Genomic DNA, 25,661 nt, shown 5'->3' on the forward strand with positions numbered 1-25,661 from the left:
GCCGAATGGCCTACTCCTGCACCTATTAACTATGTTTCTATGTCAAACCACTCCAAAAAGTCAAAGCGAGTTGGTTCATTTGTACCGAGCACTTGTTAAAAACAGTTTTGATGAACGATCTGTATCAAAAACTGTGTGTTTTCTCTTTATATGTGGCAGTGGACCTGCTGTGAATTTCCAGCATGAGTGGTTTTCTTTCCTTTCTATTTTACATTGCCAGCTTCTCCCACATTTGCAGAATTCGGAGAATAGATTGAACGGGTAAATTCATTTTCTTAAAAGGTAGGTTTAAAACAGCCTGGATATACAATGAAGCATTTGCAGTTCATTTTGAACTGACTTGTCACACATACAGGTGCTTTGAAAAGGTCATACCATTGCCCGTATACATATGGTGGAGATGCCAATATGTAAATAGGAACATTCCAGGAAGCTGCCAGTCAACTAACACCTGAATGCTGCCAGGGTTGTGGATGTCACCATTGGATAGATCTACAGCTGTAACAATTGGCTTCTTGGGCTGCTGATATCTTATATATAAATTTTTAAAAATGCAGACTAAAAAAAAGTCAAAATTGGAATTGGAACGAGAGGTTTTGACAGCCTGTAACTGCAGTTCTATTAACAGTACAAGTGTTACAGCTCAGAATGAAGAATCTATCTGAATTCATTTAATTCCTTTCAGAACCTCAGGACATCCCAAAGCACTTCACAGCCAATTAAGTCGGGTTTTTTTTTTAAAAAAGTGTCACTGTTGTAAAGTCGGAAAACGCAGCAGACAATAAATAAGCAGATAATTGGGGGTTTTATGGCGCCGTTGGTTGAGGGATAAATGCTGTTGAGAACACCTCTGCTCTTGTTTGAACCAACCGGAGAGATAGACAGGACCTCGGTTTAATGTCTCATTTGAAAGATAGCACCTCATACAGGGCAGCACTCCCTCAGTACTGCACTGAAGTGTCAGCCTAGATTTTACGCTGACTCCGGAGTCTCCGGAGTGGGTCTTGAACCCACAACCTTCTGACTCAGAAACAAGAATGGTACTGCCAAGCTGCAGCTGAATGCCATAATAGAGTTTTGAAGGACTAGTTTCTAATATTTGTACAATGCTCTTCATTTTGACACTGGCTCGTCTGTCTCCAAGAAAAACAATCAAATCAGAAATCAAGCTTTTGATGCTTGATCCAATTAGAGAAGGGAGATACAGGAATTGAAGAGAGAGCAATTCAAAAGTTAAAGCAGATCCAAGCATAGCTATAGATATCATTTATATTAAGATCTGAGCAAGATCACACCACATATATGTGTCAGGTATGTCAAGTACCATGTATTTAGAGCGCTGTTTATTCACTTCGGTTTGAAAATGTGACTTGTTCGCACATCTCAATCCTTCAAAAAAAGTTTCAAGAACTTAAATAGGTTCATGATCTGCCTCATTCTTTTAGATCATAATAAATTTCACTCATCTGTTATTTACGGTTTTGATATATGCAAGCCATGAAAGTGGCCAACAATCCATTAAAAATCTAGACAATGGGCAAAAAGACCTAGAGTAGCTCATGTCTTCCCTGGGTGCTGCTTCATCATCACAGAAGACAACAGCCAAAGTTTAATTTATTTCCATGAGATACCAGATCATAAATTAATGAGACATTTGTGTCAGCCATTATTTGCAATTTACAAAGATCTCATTCTTCTTTAGAATCAGTAATCAAACCAACCCCACAAAAATAGTAAATGTCAAAAAGACTAATGGAATGTTGGCACTGAGGATTTGAATTACAAAGTGAGGAAATGATGCTTCAGTTGTACAGAGCGCCTTGGTCAGACCCCATTTCGAGTACCTGTAGTGCCTTCAGCTTTGGGCGCCATACCTTAGGAAATATATATTGGCCTTAGAGGGGGCACAGCGCAGGTTTACCAGAATTATACTACAGATTAGACGGTTAAATTATGAGGACAGGTTGCATAAACTTGGGTTGTATTCCCTTGAGGTTAGAAGGCTGCAGGATGATCTGATCGAGGTATTTAAAATGATTAAGGGATTCGTTAGGATAGATACAGAGAAACTATTTCCTCTGGTGAAAGAATCTTAAAATTAGAGCTATGCCATTGAGTGAAATCAGGAAGCACTTTGTCATACAAAGGTAGTGGAAAGCTGGAACTCCCCAAAAGGCTGCAGATGCTGGTGGTCAATGGAAATTTTCAAAACTGAGAATGCTAAGATTTTTGTCTGGTAAGGAACAACGGTGGGTAAATGAGGTTGAGGTACAGATCAGCCATGATCTAATTGAATGGCGGAACAGGCTCAAGGGGCTGAATGGCCTACTCTGGGCTCCTGCGTACAAAAAATACTAGAGTGAGACTTTGACCCCATAGCTTTCTGACTCGGTGTCAAGTGTACTACCAAGTAAACAAAGCTGACAAGTGGTTAAATGTAAGTTTACATTTCCCAGAAATAAAAGAGGACTAATTGTGCTCAGCAAATAGAGAATTTTGATAAAAATGAAACAATTGTAAATTCTCAGCACTTCAGTGTGCTAACAGCTCTCATCTCTCCTTCTCCCCAGCGCAAAGATTGTGTCCACTGCAGCGTAGCACAATTATACAGTTTAACTCCGAAAGTGCAAATCAGAATAAAAGATTGGGCAGAAGTTCAACAGGCAAGTTTGGGGTACCTTCCCTTTGTACTCCAGACTCAATCCAACCCCATATGCCTTAAAATGTCATAACACAAGGTTCTCCTAACAATCTCAGGGATGCCACAGGGATCAGTGCTAGGGCCTCAATTATTTACAATTTATATTAATGACTTGGATGAAGGGACGAATATAACGAAGCCAAATTTGCTGATGATACAAAGATAGATGGGAAAGCAAGTTGTGAGGAGGCCGTAAAGAATCTACAAAGAGATATAGACAGGCTAAGTGAGTGGGCAACAATTTGGCAGATGGAGTATAATGTGGGAAAATGTGAGGTTATTCACTTTGGGAGGAAAAATAAAAAAGCAAATTACTATTTAAATGGGAGAGGTTACAAAATGCTGCAGTACAGAGGGATCTGGGGGTTCTTGTACATGAAACACAAAAAGTTAGCATGCAGGTACAGCAAGTAATCAGGAAGGCAAATGCAATGTTGGCCTTTAATGCAAGGAGGATGGAGTATAAAAGCAGAGAAGTCCTGCTCCAACTGTACATGGTGTTGGTAAGACCACATCTGGAGTACTGGGTACAGTTTTGGTCTCCTTATTTAAGAAAGGATATACTTGCATTGGAGGCAGTTCAGAGAAGGTTTAAAGGTTGATTCCTGAGATGAGAAATTTCTTCTCTCAAACGGTTGTAAATCTGTGGAATTCACTGCCTCAGAGAGCTGTGGAAGCTGGGACATGAAATAAATTTAAGACAGAAATAGACAGTTTCTTAAACGATAGTTAAGGGGTTATGGGGAGCGAGTAGGTAAGTGAAGCTGAGTCCATGATCAAATCAACCATGACCTTATTAAATGGCGGAGCAGGCTCGAGGGGCCGTATGGTCTACTCCTGCTCCTTTTTCTTATGTTCATATGACAACCCCTTCATAACATAAGAAGAAAGGTTGCGCCTATACTCATTGGAGTTTAGAAGAATGAGAGGTGATCTTATTAAAACATAAGAATCTGAGGGGGCTTGACAGGGTAGATGCAGAGAGGATGTTTCCCCTCATGTGGGAATCTAGAACTAGAGGGCATAGTTTCAGAATAAAGGGTTGCCCATTTAAAACGGAGATGAGGAGGAATTTCTTCTCTGAGGGTCATGAATCTTTGGAATTCTCTATACCAGGGAGCAGTGGAGGCTGGGTCATTGATTACATTTAAGGTGGAGATGGAAACATAGAAACATAGAAAATAGGTGCAGGAGTAGGCCATTCGGCCCTTCTAGCCTGCACCGCCATTCAATGAGTTCATGGCTGAACATGCAACTTCAGTACCCCATTCCTGCTTTCTCGCCATACCCCTTGATCCCTCTAGTAGAAAGGACTTCATCTAACTCCTTTTTGAATATATTTAGTGAATTGGCCTCAACAACTTTCTGTGGTAGAGAATTCTACAGGTTCACCACTCTCTGGGTGAAGAAGTTTCTCCTCATCTCAGTCCTAAATGGCTTACCCCTTATCCTTAGACTGTGACCTCTGGTTCTGGACTTCCCCAACATTGGGAACATTCTTCCTGCATCTAACCTGTCTAAACCCATCAGAATTTTAAACGTTTCTATGAGGTCACCTCTCATTCTTCTGAACTCCAGTGAATACAAGCCCAGTTGATCCAGTCTTTCTTGATAGGTCAGTCCCGCCATCCCGGGAATCAGTCTGGTGAACCTTCGCTGCACTCCCTCAATAGCAAGAATGTCCTTTCTCAAGTTAGGAGACCAAAACTGTACACACTACTCCAGGTGTGGCCTCACCAAGGCCCTGTACAACTGTAGCAACACCTCCCTGCCCCTGTACTCAAATCCCCTCGCTATGAAGGCCAACATTCCATTTGCTTTCTTAACCGCCTGCTGTACCTGCATGCCAACCTTCAATGACTGATGTACCATGACACCCAGGTCTCGTTGCACCTCCCCTTTCCCTAATCTGTCACCATTCAGATAATAGTCTGTCTCTCTCTTTTTACCACCAAAGTGGATAACCTCACATTTATCCACATTATACTTCATCTGCCATGCACTTGCCCACTCACCTAACCCATCCAAGTCGCTCTGCAGCCTCATAGCATCCTCCTCGCAGCTCACACTGCCACCCAACTTAGTGTCGTCCGCAAATTTGGAGATACTTCATTTAATCCCCTCATCTAAATCATTAATGTACAGTGTAAACAGCTGGGGCCCCAGTACAGAACCTTGCGGTACCCCACTAGTCACTGCCTGCCATTCTGAAAAGTCCCCATTTACTCCTACTCTTTGCTTCCTGTCTGACAACCAGTTCTCAATCCATGTCAGCACATTACCCCCAATCCCATGTGCTTTAACTTTGCACATTAATCTCTTGTGTGGGACCTTGTCGAAAGCCTTCTGAAAGTCCAAATATACCACATCAACTGGTTCTCCCTTGTCCACTCTACTGGAAACATCCTCAAAAAATTTCAGAAGATTTGTCAAGCACGATTTCCCTTTCACAAATCCATGCTGACTTGGACCGATCATGTCACCTCTTTCCAAATGCGCTGCTATGACATCCTTAATAATTGATTCCATCATTTTACCCACTACTGATGTCAGGCTGACCAGTCTATAATTCCCTGTTTTCTCTCTCCCTCCTTTTTTAAAAAGTGGGGTTACATTGGCTACCCTCCACTCGATAGGAACTGATCCAGAGTCAATGGAATGTTGGAAAATGACTGTCAATGCATCCGCTATTTCCAAGGCCACCTCCTTAAGTACTCTGGGATGCAGTCCATCAGGCCCTGGGGATTTATCGGCCTTCAATCCCATCAATTTCCCCAACACAATTTTCCGACTAATAAGAATTTCCCTCAGTTCCTCCTCCTTACTAGACCCTCTGACCCCTTTTATATCCGGAAGGTTGTTTGTGTCCTCCTTAGTGAATACCGAACCAAAGTACTTGTTCAATTGGTCCGCCATTTCTTTGTTCCCCATTATGACTTCCCCTGATTCTGACTGCAGGGGACCTACGTTTGTCTTTACTAACCTTTTTCTCTTTACATATCTATAGAAACTTTTGCAATCCGTCTTAATATTCCCTGCAAGCTTCTTCTCGTACTCCATTTTCCCTGCCCTAATCAAACCCTTTGTCCTCCTCTGCTGAGTTCTAAATTTCTCCCAGTCCCCGGGTTCGCTGCTATTTCTGGCCAATTTGTATGCCACTTCCTTGGCTTTAATACTATCCCTGATTTCCCTTGATAGCCACGGTTGAGCCACCTTCCCTTTTTTATTTTTACGCCAGACAGGAATGTACAATTGTTGTAGTTCATCCATGCGGTCTCTAAATGTCTGCCATTGTCCACAGTCAACCCCTTAAGTATCATTCGCCAATCTATCCTAGCCAATTCACGCCTCATACCTTCAAAGTTACCCTTCTTTAAGTTCTGGACCATGGTCTCTGAATTAACTGTGTCATTCTCCATCCTAATGCAGAATTCCACCATATTATGGTCACTCTTCCCCAAGGGGCCTCACACAACGAGATTGCTAATTAATCCTCTCTCATTACACAACACCCAGTCTAAAATGGCCTCCCCCCTAGTTGGTTCCTCGACATATTGGTCTAGAAAACCATCCCTTATGCATTCCAGGAAATCCTCCTCCACCGTATTGCTTCCAGTTTGGTTAGCCCAATCTATGTGCATATTAAAGTCACCCATTATAACTGCTGCACCTTTAGTGCATGCACCCCTAATTTCCTGTTTGATGCCCTCCCCAACATCACTACTACTGTTTGGAGGTCTGTACACAACTCCCACTAACGTTTTTTGCCCTTTGGTGTTCTGCAGCTCTACCCATATAGATTCCACATCATCCAAGCTAATGTCCTTCCGAACTATTGCATTAATCTCCTCCTTAACCAGCAATGCTACCCCACCTCCTTTTCCTTTTATTCTATCCTTCCTGAATGTTGAATACCCCTGGATGTTGAGTTCCCAGCCCTGATCATCCTGGAGCCACGTCTCTGTAATCCCAATCACATCATATTTGTTAACATCTATTTGCACAGTTAATTCATCCACCTTATTACGGATACTCCTTGCATTAAGACATAAAGCCTTCAGGCTTGTTTTTTTAACACCCTTTGTCCTTTTAGAATTTTGCTGTCCAGTTTGGCCCTTTTTGTTCTTTGCCCTCCACTTTTCCTCATCTCCTTTCTGTCTTTTGCTTTTGTCTCCTTTTTGTTTCCCTCTGTCTCCCTGCATTGGTTCTCATCCCCCTGCCATATTAGTTGAACTCCTCCCCAACAGCACTAGCAAACACTCCCCCTTGGACATTGGTTCCGGTCCTGCCCAGGTGCAGACCATCCGGTTTGTACTGGTCCCACCTCCCCCAGAACCGGTTCCAATGCCCCAGAAATTTGAATCCCTCCCTGCTGCACCACTGCTCAAGCCACGTATTCATCTGCGCTATCCTGCGATTCCTACTCTGACTAGCACGTGGCACTGGTAGCAATCCCGAGATTACTACTTTTGAGGTCCTACTTTTTAATTTAGCTCCTAGCTCCTTAAATTTGTTTCGTAGGACCTCATCCCTTTTTTTTTTAAACCTACGTCGTTGGTACCAATGTGCACCACGACAACTGGCTGTTCTCCTTCCCTTTTTAGAATGTCCTGCACCCGCTCCGAGACATCCTTGACCCTTGCATCAGGGAGGCAACATACTATCCTGCAGTCTCGGTTGCGGCCGCAGAAACGCCTATCTATTCCCCTTACAATTGAATCCCCTATCACTATCGCTCTCCCACTCTTTTTCCTGCCCCCCTGTGCAACAGAGCCAGCCACGGTGCCATGAACTTGGCTGCTGCTGCCCTCCCCTGATGAGTCATCCCCCCCCAAACAGTACCCAAAGCAGTGTATCTGTTTTGCAGGGGGATGACCACAGGGGACCCCTGCACTACCTTCCTGCTGGTCTTTCATTCCCTATCTGGCTGTGGACCCTTTACCTGCGGTACGACCAACTCGCTACACGTGCTACTCACGTCATTCTCAGCATCTTGGATGCTCCAGAGTGAATCCACCCTCAGCCTCAACTCCGCAACGCGGTCCGTCAGGAGCTGGAGGCGGATACACTTCCCGCACACGTAGTCGTCAGGAACACTGGTGTCGTCCCTGAGTTCCCACATGGTACAGGAGGAGCATAACACGTGACCGAGCTGTCCTGCCATGACTTAACCCTTAGATAAGCAACAACAATGCTAAAGTTTACTCACTTTTATAGAAGAGAAAAAAGAAAACTACTCACCAATCACCAGCCAATCACTTACCCCCTTGGCTGTGACGTCACCTTTCTGTTTGTTTCTACTTCTTTTTTGCCTTCTCCCTGTAGCTGCACCGGCATGCCTCTCGCCGACCTCGGAACTCCCGCCTCTCCACGCACCTCCTCGACGCTGCTCCCGACTGCCGCCGCATTGGGCCTTTATAGGCCTCTTGCCGACCCCGGAACTCACGCCTCTCCACGCAGCTCCCGACTGCCGCCGCGTTGGGCCTTTATAGGCCTCACGCCGACCCCGGAACTCACGCCTCTCCACGCACCTACTGAGGAGACTGGGCTCTCTCGGATCATCGGAAGTACAAATGACGACGAGCACTCGACAGGTACAGTGTACCAGACACCTGCGCATTGCTGCTATGAAAACGCTGCAGGGTTATATAGTTAGATTAGTGGTTCCTGATTGCAACTTTACCGCAAGGCAAATCCTGTATAAATGTCTGCTGTGACGAGAAGATCTGGTTATTGCTCTGCAGCAAGTAAACACTCAACTGCAGTTGTCACCAGTCCATTTTTCAGCAGGATACAATTATTATTTTTGATATAGGCTCCCCTGACATGAGTAGCCATATTTTTGAGTGCCTCTACTCCAGCTGAAAGTAGAAACCACCAAATCGTCCAATAAAATATTTTTCCTTAATACAATTGAAAAACAATCCCTAAACTGCACTCCTGGCTCCACAGCCACACTCTATCCAGTTTTGGATCCAACAATAGGTGCCAATCCCACACTGAACACATGCATCATGCTGTAACCTGAAGCCGTGGTACCCAGCAGTTAGCACACAGGTAGCACGATTTGAAGTGCAGGGGTATTTGAGATCTTGGCCAACATTTATCAGTCATCAACAGCACCAAAAATAAATTCAGTGGTCATTTGTTGGGATGTTGCTGTGTGCAAATTGACTGATTGTTATACAGGCAAACCTATTACTATACTGCAAAATAATTCCATTGTAGTGAAGCACTTCGAGATATCCTAACGATGTGGGTGTCGCTGGCAAGGCCAGCATTTATTGCCCATCCCTAATTGGCCTTGAGCAGATGGTGGTGAGCTGCCATCCTGAACCACTGCAGTCCATGTGGTGAAGGTGCTCCCAATGTTGTTAGGGAGTTTCACGACTTGGACCGAGCGACGATGAAGGAATGGTGATATATTTCCAGTCAGGATGGTATGTGTCTTAGCGGGGAACTTGGAGGTGGTGGTGTTCCCATGAAAGACACTATACAAGTACCAGTTGTTTTTTTTAAAGCTTATCTGGGTCATTCTCCCATCACTGTGCAATGTGGGCAAGTGTGGTGCAGGTTGGTTGGTCCTGAGGTTTCCAAATCCTCCTCGCGCCACAAAGAACAGCATGGTGCTCAACTACATTGCTTCATTAAAATTGGAATTCGCTGCATGGGAAATTATTGGTATAAAATTTGGCTTTCGCACTTTGAGCCACAGCTCATGAATGCTTCAACATGATATGCATTCTCGATGTAATAAATTTATCTACATAGAAGGAGGCACTCTGCAATTCGAAAAAATATCTCACACCGTTTGTTCTAGGGTTATTTAAGTTTCAGATAGAGGTCAGTATCAAAGTTCTGCAGTTGATGTATCTATGCCGCTCACTATTATTCACCCAGCAGTATTGACTCTGCACAAGGGGTGCTGGTACAAACAGCTGCACGCAACGTCAGCACTACATAAAATGCACGTTATTAAAATTTGATATCTACCATCAAAACTTCACAAGTTCAGGGCATAACTTCAGCTTCTTACGATGTATGGACTGAATCATGAAACAGATAAAATCTCAATACTGGGGGACTACATTCAGTTCAAACTATCAGATCACAATTAAATGTGATCTTAAGCAAAACAGAAATACCCTGTACTACAATCTGGCAACACTTAAGTTGCTCTTCAGAAATGCTAAACAGTAAACTACACTATTCCCAACTTATTACTGTGCAACTTATGAATTTTGTCAATAACTTTTAAAAGGTGAGTTAAAAGATACATAGTGCACACAAGAAATTGTCATAAATATCATGACTCAACCAAGAGTTAAATTTGAATCTGATCGCACCAGGCCAGTTGTATTTTTGCAGGAGATGTTTTTCAATGATTGCAGGTGAAACCAATCCCCCATCTCCCAGCAACTGACTACACAGCCACCTGAGCGGAGGTCTACGAACAGGTTGCTAGATTCAACGGCCAGTGATGGATACCAATAACTGATATCTGCATTGATTCTAACATATTAGAATAATAATCCTTATTTTCAATTTTAATCAGAGCATGCAATATTCAATAAGAGGAAATTTTGGATGTGTGTTAAAAGAAACTGAACTGGAACAAATATTTTGAAAATGCAGCTCTGAATTTGCAAGTCTAAACCAAAAATCCAATGTTAGTTCTTTCAAACATTTTGCTACTAAGACTACATTACATTCACCAGTAATTTTACAGAATGTTTTGCTACTGGCAAACACAAACTAAAGTACATGTAGTACAGAAACAGAAAATACATATTAAGTACAATGGGTACAGGCCACTCCTACATACCCGCGATTAATGTGATTGCGTGTGGCAGTGACAATAGTCATCTGGGGCAATGTTTTTTTTTAATTAAAAATAAAACAAATGCTGACAAAAGCCTCTTATTTTAGTGAAATTGATGGTACTGGATCTTTTTTAGCTAAATGGTTCCAAACATGAGATTAATGCCACGGCGAGGCAGGGAACAGAACCTTTATTAAAAACAACTGCTCCTCTCAGGTTAATATATGATGCAAGATGCATGACTGTGATCCCTATTCCTGGAAATCATCATCATAGGCAGTCCTTCGGAATCGAGGAAGACTTGCTTCCACTCTCAAAGTGAGTCCAATACGAGAACCACAGTCCCTGTCACAGGTGGGACAGATAGTCGTTGAGGGTAAGGGAGGGTGGGACTGGTTTGCCGCAGGCTCTTTCTGCTGCCTGCGCTGGATTTCTGCATTCTCTCGGCGACGAGACTCGAGGTGCTCAGCGCCCTCCCGGATGCACTTCCTCCACTTAGGGTGGTCTTTGGCCAGGGACTCCCAGGTGTCAGTGGGGATGTTGCACTTTATCAGGGAGGCTTTGAGGGTGTCCTTGTAACGCTTCCGCTGCCCACCTTTGGCTTGTTTGCAGCGAAGGAATTCTGAGTAGAGCGCTTGCTTTGGGGGTCTCGTATCTGGCATGCGAACAATGTGGCCTGCCCAGCAGAGCTGATCAAATGTGATCAGTGCTTCAATGCTGGGGATGTTGGCCTAGTCGAGGACGCTAACGTCGTTGCATCTGTCCTCCCAGGAGATTTGGGGATCTTGCAGAGACATCGTTGGTGCTATTTCTCCAGTGACTTGAAGTGTCCAATGTACATGGTCCATGTTTCTGAGCTATACAGGAGGGCGATTATCCTTGAAATAGTGTCAACTGAGTGGCATACTGAGTTTTCTAATATACTAACTGATCTCCTTTGGCTTTGCCCACAAAAAGTCTAGACAATTTCCCTCAGGATATATTAGTGCTGGTACAGGTATGGGGATCCGCAGCATCTGAGGTTTATGAAACTCCATCCAGAAGCAAAAGTGCACAGCTGCTGGTGTCGCAGAATGGCGATGCCCAAAGGAGGAGCGTGCGACATAGAGAGCAAATGATCCATTTATGAATTAATATTCAAAAGCTTATCAATAACCTTTTTGTGGAGTAGAATTGGCATGTTGTAACGTTGCTTTACATCCTCTGGTACCGCTAGTGTTTTCCGTAGACTTTAGACAAATCCCCCAGTGCAAGAACAGACACTGCAGTATAAATAAATAATCCTGAGGGAACCATTTCCAGGATGTAACCATCTCGGGATTCAGATAACAGCTATCTGCACTGAAGCTTCACTCAAAAACTTATATTGTCATCTGAACCCCTTAATTAGATTACTCTTGCTGTGACTCCTAGAAAAAGTTTGGTACCTTACTGTCGCTGCTCATCGTCAATTTGTTCTAAGGTCTCCTTTACATCCATCTCAACCGCTAGATAGGACATCGGTTCAGCAATGTACACTGAAATGTCAGCCTACATTATGTGACCAAATTCTGGAGTGGGGCTTCACGCACAATCTTCTGACTCGGAGGCAAGAGTGCTACAACACAGCCAAGCTGACAGAGATTTGCAAAGCACTAATCCTATTTGGAATTATAGATTTACTTTGTGGTGCTTCAACAACCCACAGAAGACAAATGGACATTCATTGGAGGAAAGGGCCTGTTTCTATACTGCAATGTTCTATAATTCTATCATAAGGAGCTGGTATGGCGAGAAAGCAGGAATGGGGTACTGAAGTTGCATGTTCAGCCATGAACTCATTGAATGGCGGTGCAGGCTAGAAGGGCTGAATGGCCTACTCCTGCACCTATTTTCTATGTTTCTATGTTAAGATGTAAGTTTACAATTTACATTTCATTTGTGCTGCACTCCATCCACATTTCCTCCAGCATAATCCCATACTCTAAGGTGGTCCTACTTCCTCAATGACTTTTCAAAGTTATAGTTTATCTTCATTTTTATGATGATTTTATTTTAAAGAGGTGCGGATATTTATTCCTAGATTGTGCACCCATCATTGTCTAGTTGCCTTTTTTACGACACCAAGCCTTCATTAAAAACCACATGTTATAATGCAACTGATATTCAGTGTTTTTGATTATATGATGCAAGCAGTCGAAAAAAACACCTGTCCCACTTCCTTTACAAGGGCCCATCTGCCTTCTCTGCATTACCAGGTGTCCTCGCTAACATTTATCCCTAAACCAACATCACCAAAACAGATTAACTGGTCATTTCTCTCTTTGCTATTTCAATGTTTACAATCTCCTGGCACAATGATCTACAAAACAACAGAGACTTCATTTCAACAGTAATTCATTGGCTGTTGAACACAAGAGGTGTGACAAGGGCTACATAAATGCAAGTTCTTAACTGTTTTCTTTCTAAGTTGGTGCACAGAATAAAAAGTCACATTCTGTAGGAGATGTGAAATCCAGGACGATGGTACAAGGTGGATGTGTGGCAAAGATCGATTGCAGGAGGACGGTCCCTAGCAACATCATCGACCCAAGTACCCTGGACAGTAAATGAGACTCGCAGCAGGCCCAACTCATTGTCAAAGCCCCTTAAGGAACTGGATTAAAGCAAGCACTGGGCTTGCATGTCTCGAAAATGAAGGTGGATGGCACAACACAAGCTGCCCTGTGTAGGGCGCATGCGATGGAACCACCATTTAGGATCAGAAAGATAGTGGCTACGCACTCGATACAACTCTGTGAGTTGTGCTCCTGGTATCTGCTTTCTGCCGACCAAGCATTCAGACTCACGCACCTGGCAGTTGTCTGAACCAGGTAGTGACTGACCTCTGTGGGGAAAGGAGAAGGTATATGGGGTCTCTTTGGGGTCAAGGGGACTCTAAAATGTCACGCTTGGCACTGCTCGCTTGGAACCAAGTCAACACTCTGTGGCAAACTCTGTAATGCGATACTTTAGGAACTGCTTGGTTTATCAACTGCATAATCTCTCATCCACACAGACAGACGGCTTCAGGATCAGAATCTTCACCCACTGCTCGCTCACCTTTTGAACAAAAGCCCTTCCTGTCATCACTTTTCTGAAAACAAAACGTTCCACCTGGCACCCTACCTCCTGATCACAAGAACCAATGTGTCCCAGTGACACAGATAGGGACTTCCAGCAATAACTTCCTGCCTGACTCAGGAACTCGGTCTTACTGCTCTCATTCACAGGCTCAGCTTACTTTACATAAAGAAACTCCTTCAGTTTAATACCTCCTACCTGTCTGTACCCAGGCCTGCGATGCTGTAAAGTGCAAGGCAAGCAACTATAAATACCACAACTTCCAACAACATTTGCATGGAAAAACATCAGGGATCATGCTCCCCTGGAAGCCATATCAGCAGTCAACAAACCACTCACCTCGCTGCCCCCCACCACCACCGCCTTCCCTCCCCTCCCCTCCTCCTCTCCCTCCATCACCCCACCCCCAACAGAACAACAGAAGCATAATCCAACACTGCTTGGTGTGCCCATCACATACTCAACCCAAATACAGGGCCTTTATATACAAAACTCTTCCAATGGTAATGTGATGCAAGAGAGAACACCTTTACTTCCACCAGGTAACAGCAGTATCCTCAATCCCTCCCCTGAGCGCTCTCTGCAGTGAACCGTGCGCCAGTCACAGCAGGGCTATCAGATCAAAGTACACTTTGGAAAATAATCACAGGCACAAGGATTGCTAAATTTACTTTCGAACTCAACACCCAAAAGACCAGACATAGTAACTGCGTACATCACCATATTAATGTGCTCCGGATCTGATTCAATATAATCTCTTCATTCAGCTTGGGGAAGGGCAGAGGGGGAAAGAGAGAGAATGCTGACTAACTCTCATTTATGAAGTTTGCAGTCTCAGGCAGTCCCTCAGTCCTGGAAAATACTGACAGTTGGATACTTACAACCAAAAGGACATGAACACTCAGTCCTCTCTCACCCTTCCTCTCGCCTCTCCCCATTTGGTGTCCCAATCTACCCCCTGTTACACAGATCGAGGGATGGTGGACGGGGGGGGGATGGGGTGGAGAGAGGGATGGGGGAGGAGGGGATGGAGAGAGAGATGGGGGGAGGGGGTGGAGAGAGGGATGGGGGGGGAGGGGGTGGAGAGAGGGATGGGGGGGAGGGGGTGGAGAGAGGGATGGGGGGGAGGGGGTGGAGAGAGGGATGGGGGGGGAGGGGGTGGAGAGAGGGATGGGGGGGGAGGGGGTGGAGAGAGGGATGGGGGGGGTGGAGAGAGGGATGGGGGGGGTGGAGAGAGGGATGGGGGGAGGGGGGTGGAGAGAGGGATGGGGGGGAGGGGGTGGAGAGAGGGATGGGGGGGAGGGGGTGGAGAGAGGGATGGGGGGGGAGGGGGTGGAGAGAGGGATGGGGGGGAGGGGGTGGAGAGAGGGATGGGGGGGAGGGGGTGGAGAGAGGGATGGGGGGGAGGGGGTGGAGAGAGGGATGGGGGGAGGGGGTGGAGAGAGGGATGGGGGGAGGGGGTGGAGAGAGGGATGGGGGAGGGGATGGAGAGAGGGATGGGGGGAGGGGTTGGAGAGAGGGATGGGGGAGGGGTTGGAGAGAGAGATGGGGGTAGGGGTGGAGAGGGGGATGGGGGGAGGGGATGGAGAGAGGGATGGGGGGAGGGGATGGAGAGAGGGATGGGGGGAGGGGATGGAGAGAGGGATGGGGGAGGGGATGGAGAGAGGGATGGGGGGAGGGGTTGGAGAGAGGGATGGGGGAGGGGTTGGAGAGAGAGATGGGGGTAGGGGTGGAGAGAGGGATGGGGGGAGGGGATGGAGAGAGGGATGGGGGGAGGGGATGGAGAGAGGGATGGGGGGAGGGGATGGAGAGAGGGATGGGGGGAGGGGATGGAGAGAGGGATGGGGGGGAGGGGTTGGAGAGAGGGAGGGGTTGGAGAGAGGGATGGGGGGAGGGGTTGGAGAGAGGGATGGGGGAGGGGGTGGAGAGAGAGATGGGGGTAGGGGTGGAGAGAGAGAGATGGGGGGAGGGGGTGGAGAGAGAGAGATGGGGGGAGGGGGTGGAGAGAGAGATGGGGGAGGGGTGGAGGTAGGGGGGGAGGGGTGAAGAGAGGGATGGAGACAGGCAGGGGGAGAGAGGGATGGAGACGGGCAGGGGGAGAGAGGGATGGAGACGGGCAGGGGGAGAGAGGGATGGAGACGGGCAGGGGGAGAGAGGGATGGAGACGGGCAGGGGGAGAGAGGGATGGAGACGGGCAGGGGGAGAGAGGGATGGGGACGGGCAGGGGGAGAGAGGGATGGGGACGGGCAGGGGGAGAGAGGGATGGAAACGGGCAGGGGGAGAGAGGGATGGAGACGGCCAGGGGGAGAGAGGGATGGGGACGGGCAGGGGGAGAGAGGGATGGAGACGGCCAGGGGGAGAGAGGGATGGAGACGGGCAGGGGGAGAGAGGGGGAGGAGCGGGTACAAGGAGGGATTGGGGGACGGGAGGAGCCGATCCCGGGAGAAAGTGCCCCATTTCCCGGGCTGTACCTGCAATGCCGGAGCGAGCGCGGCGCCCCGCAGGCCGGGGCCGGGGCCGGGGAAGCGGGCCATGGTGCGGCGGTGTCCCTGGGTCCTCTGTGAGGTGAGCAGCCGGCGGGCGGGCGGGTCCGGGATCGCGCGGGGGGCGGGGCGAGGCGCGTGGGGGGCGGGCCAGGGGGCGGGGCTCTCCCTCTCGCGCTCCGGCCGTTGCTCCGCTCACAGCTGGCACTGACGTCACCTGCCGCAGCGCGCATGCGTCAGCACGCCCTCTGGACCAGATCCAGGGAGGCAGTGAATGAATGTGGGCATGAGTGAGTGTGAGCATCAGTGAGTGTGGGCAATGGTGAGTGTGAGCATCAGTGAGTGTGAGAGAGAGTGAGTGTGTGCAATGGTGAGTGAGAGCAACGGTGAGTGAGTGTGAGCAATGGTGAGTGAGTGTGTGCAGTGGTGAGTGAGTGTGGGCAATGGTGAGAGTGAGTGTGAGAGAGAGTGAGTGTGGGCAATGGTGAGTGAGTGTGGGCAATGGTGAGTGAGTGTGAGCATCAGTGAGTGTGGGCAATGGTGGGTGTGAGCAACGGTGAGTGAGTGTGAGCAATGGTGAGTGTGGGCAATGGTGAGTGTGAGCATCAGTGAGTGTGAGAGAGAGTGAGTGTGGGCAATGGTGAGTGTGAGCATCAGTGAGTGTGAGAGAGAGTGAGTGTGAGCAATGGTGAGTGAGTGTGTGCAATGGTGAGTGAGAGCAACGGTGAGTGAGTGTGAGCAATGGTGAGTGAGTGTGTGCAGTGGTGAGTGAGTGTGGGCAATGGTGAGAGTGAGTGTGAGAGAGAGTGAGTGTGGGCAATGGTGAGTGAGTGTGGGCAATGGTGAGTGAGTGTGGGCAATGGTGAGTGAGTGTGAGCATCAGTGAGTGTGGGCAATGGTGGGTGTGAGCAACGGTGAGTGAGTGTGAGCAATGGTGAGTGTGGGCAATGGTGAGTGTGAGCATCAGTGAGTGTGAGAGAGAGTGAGTGTGGGCAATGGTGAGTGTGAGCAATGGTGAGTGAGTGTGTGCAATGGTGAGTGAGTGTGGGCAATGGTGAGTGTGAGCAACGGTGAGTGAGTGTGAGCAATGGTGAGTGAGTGTGTGCAGTGGTGAGTGAGTGTGGGCAATGGTGAGTGTGAGCATGAGTGAGTGTGAGCATCAGTGAGTGTGAGAGAGCGTGAGTGTGGGCAATGGTGAGTGAGTGTGGGCAATGGTGAGTGAGTGTGGGCAATGGTGATTGTGGGCAATGGTGAGTGAGTGTGAGCATCAGTGAGTGTGGGCAATGGTGAGTGTGAGCAATGGTAAGTGAGTGTGAGCAATGGTGAGTGAGTGTGGGCAATGGTGAGTGAGCATGAGTGAATGTGAGCATGAGTGAGTGTGAGCAACGGTGAGTGAGAGCAATGGTGAGTGAGAGCAACGGTGATTGAGTGTGTGCAATGGTGAGTGAGTGTGGGCAATGGTGAGTGTGAGCATGAGTGAGTGTGAGCATGAGTGTGGGCAATGGTGAGTGAGTGTGGGCAATGGTGAGTGAGTGTGGGCAATGGTGAGTGAGTGTGGGCAATGGTGAGTGAGTGTGGGCAATGGTGAGTGTGGGCAATGGTGAGTGAGTGTGAGCATCAGTGAGTGTGAGCAATGGTAAGTGAGTGTGAGAAATGGTGAGTGAGCATGAGTGAGTGTGAGCATCAGTGAGTGTGAGCATCAGTGAGTGTGAGAGAGAGTGAGTGTGGGCAATGGTGAGTGCGTGTGAGCAATGGTGAGTGCGTGTGGGCAATGGTGAGTGTGAGAAATGGTGAGTGTGAGCAATGGTGAGTGTGAGCAATGGTGAGTGTGAGCAATGGTGAGTGTGAGCAATGGTGAGTGAGTGTGGGCAATGGTGAGTGTGAGCAATGGTGAGTGTGAGCAATGGTGAGTGAGTGTGGGCAATGGTGAGTGTGAGCATGAGTGAATGTGAGCATGAGTGAGTGTGAGAGAGAGTGAGTGTGGGCAATGGTGAGTGAGTGTGGGCAATGGTGAGTGTGGGCAATGGTGAGTGAGTGTGAGCAACGGTGAGTGATTGTGAGCAATGGTGAGTGTGAGCAATGGTGGGTGAGTGTGAGCATGAGTGAGTGTGAGCATCAGTGAGTGTGAGAGAGAGTGAGTGTTGGCAATGGTGAGTGAGTGTGGGCAATGGTGAGTGAGTGTGAGCAATGGTGAGTGTGGGCAATGGTGAGAGAGAGTAGAGTGTGAGCAATGGTGAGTGTGAGTATCAGTGAGTGTGGGCAATGGTGAGTGTGAGCATGAGTGAGTGTGAGCGAGAGTGAGTGTGAGCAATGGTGAGTGTGAGCAATGGTGAGTGTGGGCAATGGTGAGAGAGAGTAGAGTGTGCGCAATGGTGAGTGTGAGTATCAGTGAGTGTGGGCAATGGTGAGTGTGAGCATGAGTGAGTGTGAGAGAGAGTGAGTGTGAGCAATGGTGAGTGAGTGTGGGCAATGGTGAGTGAGTGTGGGCAATGGTGAGTGAGTGTGGGCAATGGTGAGTGAGTGTGGGCAATGGTGAGTGAGTGTGGGCAATGGTGAGTGAGTGTGGGCAATGGTGAGTGAGTGAGAGAGAGTGAGTGAGTGTGGGCAATGGTGAGTGTGAGCAATGGTGAATGTGGGCAATGGTGAGTGTGAGCAATGGTGAGTGTGAGTATCAGTGAGTGTGGGCAATGGTGAGTGTGAGCATGAGTGAATGTGAGCAATGGTGAATGTGAGCAATGGTGAGTGAGAGTATCAGTGAGTGTGGGCAATGGTGAATGAGTGTGAGCAATGGTGAGTGAGAGAGAGTGAGTGTGGGCAATGGTGAGTGAGTGTGAGCAATGGTGAGTGTGGGCAATGGTGAGTGTGGGCAATGGTGAGTGTGGGCAATGGTGAGAGAGAGAGTGAGTGTGAGCAATGGTGAGTGTGAGCGTGAGTGAGTGTGAGCAATGGTGAGTGTGAGCGTGAGTGAGTGTGAGCAATGGTGAGTGAGAGAGAGTGAGTGTGGGCAATGGTGAGTGTGGGCAATGGTGAGTGTGGGCAATGGTGAGTGTGGGCAATGGTGAGTGTGAGCAATGGTGAGTGTTAGCAATGGTGAGTGAGTGTGAGCATGAGTGAGTGTGGGCAATGGTGAGTGAGTGTGAGCAATGGTGAGTGAGAGAGAGTGTGGGCAATGGTGAGTGAGTGTGAGCAATGGTGAGTGAGAGAGAGTGTGGGCAATGGTGAGTGAGTGTGGGCATGAGTGAGTGTGGGCAATGGTGAGTGGGTGTGGGCAATGGTGAGTGTGGGCAATGGTGAGTGAGTGTGGGCAACGGTGAGTGATTGTGAGCAATGGTGAGTGTGAGCAATGGTGGGTGAGTGTGAGCATCAGTGAGTGTGAGAGAGAGTGAGTGTGAGCAATGGTGAGTGAGTGTGAGCAATGGTGAGTGAGTGTGAGCAATGGTGAGTGAGGGCAATGGTGAGAGAGAGTAGAGTGTGCGCAATGGTGAGTGTGAGTATCAGTGAGTGTGGGCAATGGTGAGTGTGAGCATGAGTGAGTGTGAGCAATGGTGAGTGAGTGTGAGCAATGGTGAGTGAGTGTGGGCAATGGTGAGTGAGTGAGAGAGAGTGAGTGAGTGTGGGCAATGGTGAATGTGGGCAATGGTGAGTGTGAGTATCAGTGAGTGTGGGCAATGGTGAGTGTGAGCATGAGTGAATGTGAGCAATGGTGAATGTGAGCATGAGTGAGTGTGAGCAATGGTGAGTGAGAGTATCAGTGAGTGTGGGCAATGGTGAATGAGTGTGAGCAATGGTGAGTGTGAGTGTGGGCAATGGTGAGTGAGTGTGAGCAATGGTGAGTGAGAGAGAGAGTGAGTGTGGGCAATGGTGAGTGTGGGCAATGGTGAGTGTGGGCAATGGTGAGTGTGGGCAATGGTGAGAGAGAGAGTGAGTGTGAGCAATGGTGAGTGTGAGCGTGAGTGAGTGTGAGCAATGGTGAGTGTGAGCGTGAGTGAGTGTGAGCAATGGTGAGTGAGAGAGAGTGAGTGTGGGCAATGGTGAGTGAGAGAGAGTGAGTGTGGGCAATGGTGAGTGTGGGCAATGGTGAGTGTTAGCAATGGTGAGTGAGTGTGAGCATGAGTGAGTGTGGGCAATGGTGAGTGAGTGTGAGCAATGGTGAGTGAGAGAGAGTGTGGGCAATGGTGAGTGAGTGTGAGCAATGGTGAGTGAGAGAGAGTGTGGGCAATGGTGAGTGAGTGTGAGCAATGGTGAGTGTGGGCATGAGTGAGTGTGGGCATGATTGAGTGTGGGCAATGGTGAGTGAGTGTGAGCAATGGTGAGTGAGAGAGAGTGTGGGCAATGGTGAGTGAGTGTGGGCAATGGTGAGTGTGGGCATGAGTGAGTGTGGGCATGAGTGAGTGTGGGCAATGGTGAGTGAGTGTGAGCAATGGTGAGTGAGAGAGAGAGTGTGCGCAATGGTGAGTGAGTGTGAGCAATGGTGAGTGAGCGGGTGAGTGTGGGCAAAGGTGAGTGTGGGCAAAGGTGAGTGTGGGCAATGGTGAGTGTGAGCAATGGTGAGTGTGAGCATGAGTGAGTGTGAGCATGAGTGAGTGTGAGCATGAGTGAGTGAGTGTGAGCATGAGTGAGTGAGTGAGTGTGGGCAATGGTGAGTGTGAGCATGAGTGAGTGTGAGCATGAGTGAGTGTGAGCATGAGTGAGTGAGTGTGAGCATGAGTGAGTGAGTGAGTGTGGGCAATGGTGAGTGTGGGCAATGGTGAGTGTGGGCAATGGTGAGTGTGGGCAATGGTGAGTGTGAGCATCGGTCAGTGTGAGCACGAGAGTGAGCATCGGTCACTTTGAGCACGATTGTAAGAATCGGTGAGTGAGCATCAGTCAATTAAGAACACATTTAAGCTCACCTTTTGATTTTACATCCTTGCCCACAGGGTCCTCACTGCTCGGGGACCACACCTGACATCGGTAGTGGGTAAAAGATGGAATCAATTATTAAGGATGTCATAGCAGCGCATTTGGAAAGAGGTGACATGATAGGTCCAAGTCAGCATGGATTTGTGAAAGGGAAATCATGCTTGACAAATCTTCTGGAATTTTTTGAGGATGTTTCCAGTAGAGTGGACAAGGGAGAACCATTTGATGTGGTGTATTTGGACTTTCAGAAAGGCTTTCGACAAGGTCCCACACAAGAGATTAATGTGCAAAGTTAAAGCACATTGGATTGGGGGTAGTGTGCTGACGTGGATTGAGAACTGGTTGGCAGACAGGAAGCAAAGAGTAGGAGTAAATGAGTACTTTTCAGAATGGCAGGTAGTGACTAGTGGAGTACCGCAAGGTTCTGTGCTGGGGCCCCAGCTGTTTACATTGTACATTAATGATTTGAACGAGGGGATTAAATGTAGTATCTCCAAATTTGCGGATGACACTAAGTTGGGTGGCAGTGTGAGCTGCGAGGAGGATGCTATGAGGCTGCAGAGTGACTTGGATAGGTGAGGTGAGTGGGCAAATGCATGGCAGATGAAGTATAATGTGGATAAATGTGAGGTTATCCACTTTGGTGGTAAAAACAGAGAGACAGACTATTATCTGAATGGTGACAGATTAGGAAAAGGGGTGGTGCAACGAGACCTGGGTGTCATGGTACATCAGTTATTGAAGGTTGGCATGCAGGTACAGCAGGCGGTTAAGAAGGCAAATGGCATGTTGGCCTTCATAGCGAGGGGATTTGAGTACAGGGGCAGGGAGGTGTTACTACAGTTGTACAGGGCCTTGGTGAGGCCACACATGGAGTATTGCGTACAGTTTTGGTCTCCTAACTTGAGGAAGGACGTTCTTGCTATTGAGGGAGTGCAGCGAAGGTTCACCAGACTGGTTCCTGGGATGCTGGGACTCGCATATCAAGAAAGACTGGATCAACTGGGCTTGTATTCACTGGAGTTCAGAAGAATGAGAGGGGATCTCATAGAAACGTTTAAAATTCTGACGGGGTTAGACAGGTTAGATGCAGGAAGAATGTTCCCAATGTTGGGGAAGTCCAGAACCAGGGGACACAGTCTAAGGATAAGGGGTAAGCCATTTAGGACCGAGATGAGGAGAAACTTCTTCACCCAGAGAGTGGTGAACCTGTGGAATTCTCTACCACAGTAAGTTGTTGAGGCCAATTCACTAAATGTATTCAAAAAGGAGTTAGATATAGTCCTTACTACTAGGGGGATCAAGGGGTATGGCGAGAAAGCAGGAATGGGGTACTGAAGCTGCATGTTCAGCCATGAACTCATTGAATGGCGGTGCAGGCTCGAAGGGCCGAATGGCCTACTCCTGCACCTATTTTCTATGTTTCTATGTTTCAGTGTGGGCATCGGTGAGTGTGGGCATCAGTGAGTGTGAGCACGAGAGTGAACATCAGTCAATGTGAGCACGAGTATGAGCATCGGTGAGTGAGCATCAGTCGAGAAGAACACATTTAAACTCATCTTTTGATTTTACGGCCTTGCCCACAGGGTCCTCGCTGCTCGGGGACCACGTTAAGCTGAGGCGGGAGTTCAATGGCCATTCAATCAGCTGTTGAGTTGACAGCTTCAAATGTAAAGTAAAAGCTCCCACCTTGCAGAGGTATCTTCCCTCAGCCACAGGGTCTTCCTCACTGCATTTCCACAGCAGATTCACCATGCTGCGTCTTTACATTAGTCTCCATCCAGTCTGACCTCGTTACCTCTCTCACCATTGACTGATCACTTCTGTCATCTCTACTTCACCTGCTCTATTTTCTATTTTCTATGTTTCTATGCCATCTATTCCATCAGCATGGGTGCCCTTTATACTCTCTCACCTTGGTCCTCAGAATCCCACCACTATCAGCACCAACATCACCAACCTTCTCCGTAATCACCCGATGTTACACAGGACACAGGGCATCAGCACCCGACCACATTGCTGCCCGGGACACCAGGGATGGTCTCACCATGGCCACATTTACTTCACTTGACACTGTACACCCTGGCTGCCACATCATGTGGCAGGTTGGCACCACCCCACACCAGCTCCATAAAGCACCCCTACAATGCCCAATCCATTCCTTTCACACATCACCATTGTGAGGGGTAACGTTATGTCTCACCATTCATTGCAACTCACTAACCCACTTCCAAAGCTGCACACCAATCTGTCCAAGAACGCAAAGTGTTGAGAATAAAGGTTTCAATGTTTGACACCATATTAACAGAAACTTTACATGAACATTGCATAAAAGACCCAAGGTCCTACCCTTGTGTGTTGTTAGTTGATATGATTGCACTCGGATGAGGGTGAGTGTGAGGGGCAGCGAGTGAGATGGGGATGTGATAATGTAGATAGAGAGGGATAGGTGGAGGTGCACGGTAAGTTGTTGTGAGTAAGGATGTGCAAGTGTAGGGCAGGGAAGGCAGAATGATGGGGATGTGATGAGAGGCACAGTAGGATGAGGTTAAGTGTGGCTTTGTACTAACATTTCCTGATCGACTGAGATCATTGAAATGTTTGCGGCACTGCACCCAGGTCATCCTGACCACATCCCTGCTTGTGCCCTCCTCTCAATGTGTGATCAGGCTGTGTTGACCTGGGGAGGTCTCTTCCGCCCATAGGAAGGGAAGAGGACCTCCTTGGGTGCTGTGACTCATGGGAGAGCCTGGGTGCATCCCTGTGCCTTTGTGCTGTGATTGTCAGTGTTTCCAGCACCTCAATGCTGTAGAACACTGACGAGCAAATTTCAAAATAAAAATGTCCATGATCCCTTTAGGAAACCGGCTGCCGACACATCATCAAATGGCGTCACCTGACCCGCTTCCTCTAATTGGCCAGCAAAACCCACCACTGACCCCGCCCACCCTGGACCTGTCGCCATTGGTAAAACCGCAGCCTTTATTTCTCTTTCTGTGCCAAATCATTGAATTCACCCATTCTAATTTACACTTCCTTCTTAGTCCTTCCTCTATTTACATAACATAAGAAATAGGAGCAGAGCAGGCCATACGACCCCTCGAGCCTGCTCCACCATTCAATAAGATCATAGGTGATCTGATCATGGACTCAGCTCCACTCAGGTCCCCTCCTACTCCCCATAACCCCTTATTCCCTTATCGTTTAAGAAACTGTCTATTTCTGTCTTAAATTTTTCAATGTACCAGCTTCCACAGCTCTCTGAGGCAGCGAATTCCACAGATTTACAACCCTCAGGGAAGAAATTTCTCCTCATCTCAGTTTTAAATGGGCGGCCCCTTATTCTACGATCATGCCCTCTAGTTCGAGTCTCCACCATCAGTGGAAACATCCTCTCTGCATCCACCTTGTCAAGCCCCCTCATAATCTGATACGTTTCGATAAGATCACCTCTCATTCTTCTGAACTCCAATGAGTAGAGGCCCAACCTACTCAACCTTTCCTCATAAGTCAACCCCCTCATCCCCGGAATCAACCGAGTGAACCTTCTCTGAACTGCCTCCAAAGCAAGTATATCCTTTCACAAATATGGAAACCAAAACTGCACGCAGTATTTATTTCTGAATCTTTTAGTCTTGTAGGTTCAGGAGAGGCACAGTCTGTCCTGTTGTTCACTGAGGTCCCAGATGCCCTGTTCCCTTGCTGCTCTGTTATCAGCTCTCAGTTCGAGTAAGCTATAGGGCAAAAAATGTCAAACCCAAACGTGCACAAACAAGACTACTGGGGATGTCTCACTCCAACAAAATCTGGGCCAATGCATTTTTTGAATTTCTTGAACTGTGTAACTCATTCCAAAATCGTGCTTCAAGTTTCAGCTTTGAGACCAGTACTTCCACCTGTCAGTTCCCAGTGAAATTACAACACACCTCAGCTTTTGGAAAATTATTTAGTAACAAGAAAGAACCTGCATTTATATATCATGCATCTCATAGCAGCTGTGCGACACGCGCGTTATTGAAGGTGATTGGGACGTGCGTGTTACTGACGGTGACGGGGACGCGTGTGTTACTGATGGGGACAGGGACACGCGTGTTACTGAAGTGATAGGGACATGCGTGTTACTGAAGGGGGCAGCTGATGACTATAAAAGCAGCCACAGAGAAGATGGTCAGTGTTTTGAATCTCCCAGAGGGATCAGTTGATCAGTGGGAAAAACAAGTGCCTGGGATTGAGTTGCTCCTCGGCCTCTCGTTTCAGGGTCCGGCAAAACCACAACAGACAAAACAAGGACACCAAACACGAGAGTCATGTGTGGGATTTATATTGGCATATACTCACATCACAACAGTGACTTCACTCCAAAAGTACTTAATTGGCTGTAAAGTGCTAGGAGCAGGGGTAGGCCATTTGGCCCCTCGAGCCTGCTCCACCATTTAATAAGATCATGGCTGATCTGATCATGGACTCAGCTCCACTTCCCTGCCCACTCCCCATAACCCCTTATCCCCTTATCGATCAAAATCTGTCTATCTCCGCCTTAAATATATTCAATGACCCAGCCTCCACAGCTCTCTGGGGCAGAGAATTCCACAGATTTACAACCCTCTGAGAGGAGAGATTTCTCCTCATCTGTTTTAAATGGGCGGCCCCT

At 47.8% G+C, this 25,661-nt stretch overlaps 1 protein-coding gene across 3 annotated transcripts in view; it reads right to left on the reverse strand.

Annotated features, from left to right (window-relative positions):
- The window catches only part of ccser2a (coiled-coil serine-rich protein 2a), a 723,588-nt gene extending 707,393 nt beyond the window's left edge, over window positions 1-16,195 (reverse strand). For all 3 annotated transcript variants that reach the window (XM_070865515.1, XM_070865514.1, XM_070865516.1), the window contains exon 1: window positions 16,097-16,195. The gene's annotated coding sequence lies outside the window, so the exon portion shown is untranslated. The remainder of the gene's footprint in view (window positions 1-16,096) is intronic.
- Window positions 16,196-25,661: the final 9,466 nt, after the last annotated feature.

This window comes from Pristiophorus japonicus, chromosome 22 (assembly GCF_044704955.1).
Source record: "Pristiophorus japonicus isolate sPriJap1 chromosome 22, sPriJap1.hap1, whole genome shotgun sequence".
Classification (NCBI taxonomy): Eukaryota; Metazoa; Chordata; class Chondrichthyes; family Pristiophoridae; genus Pristiophorus; species Pristiophorus japonicus.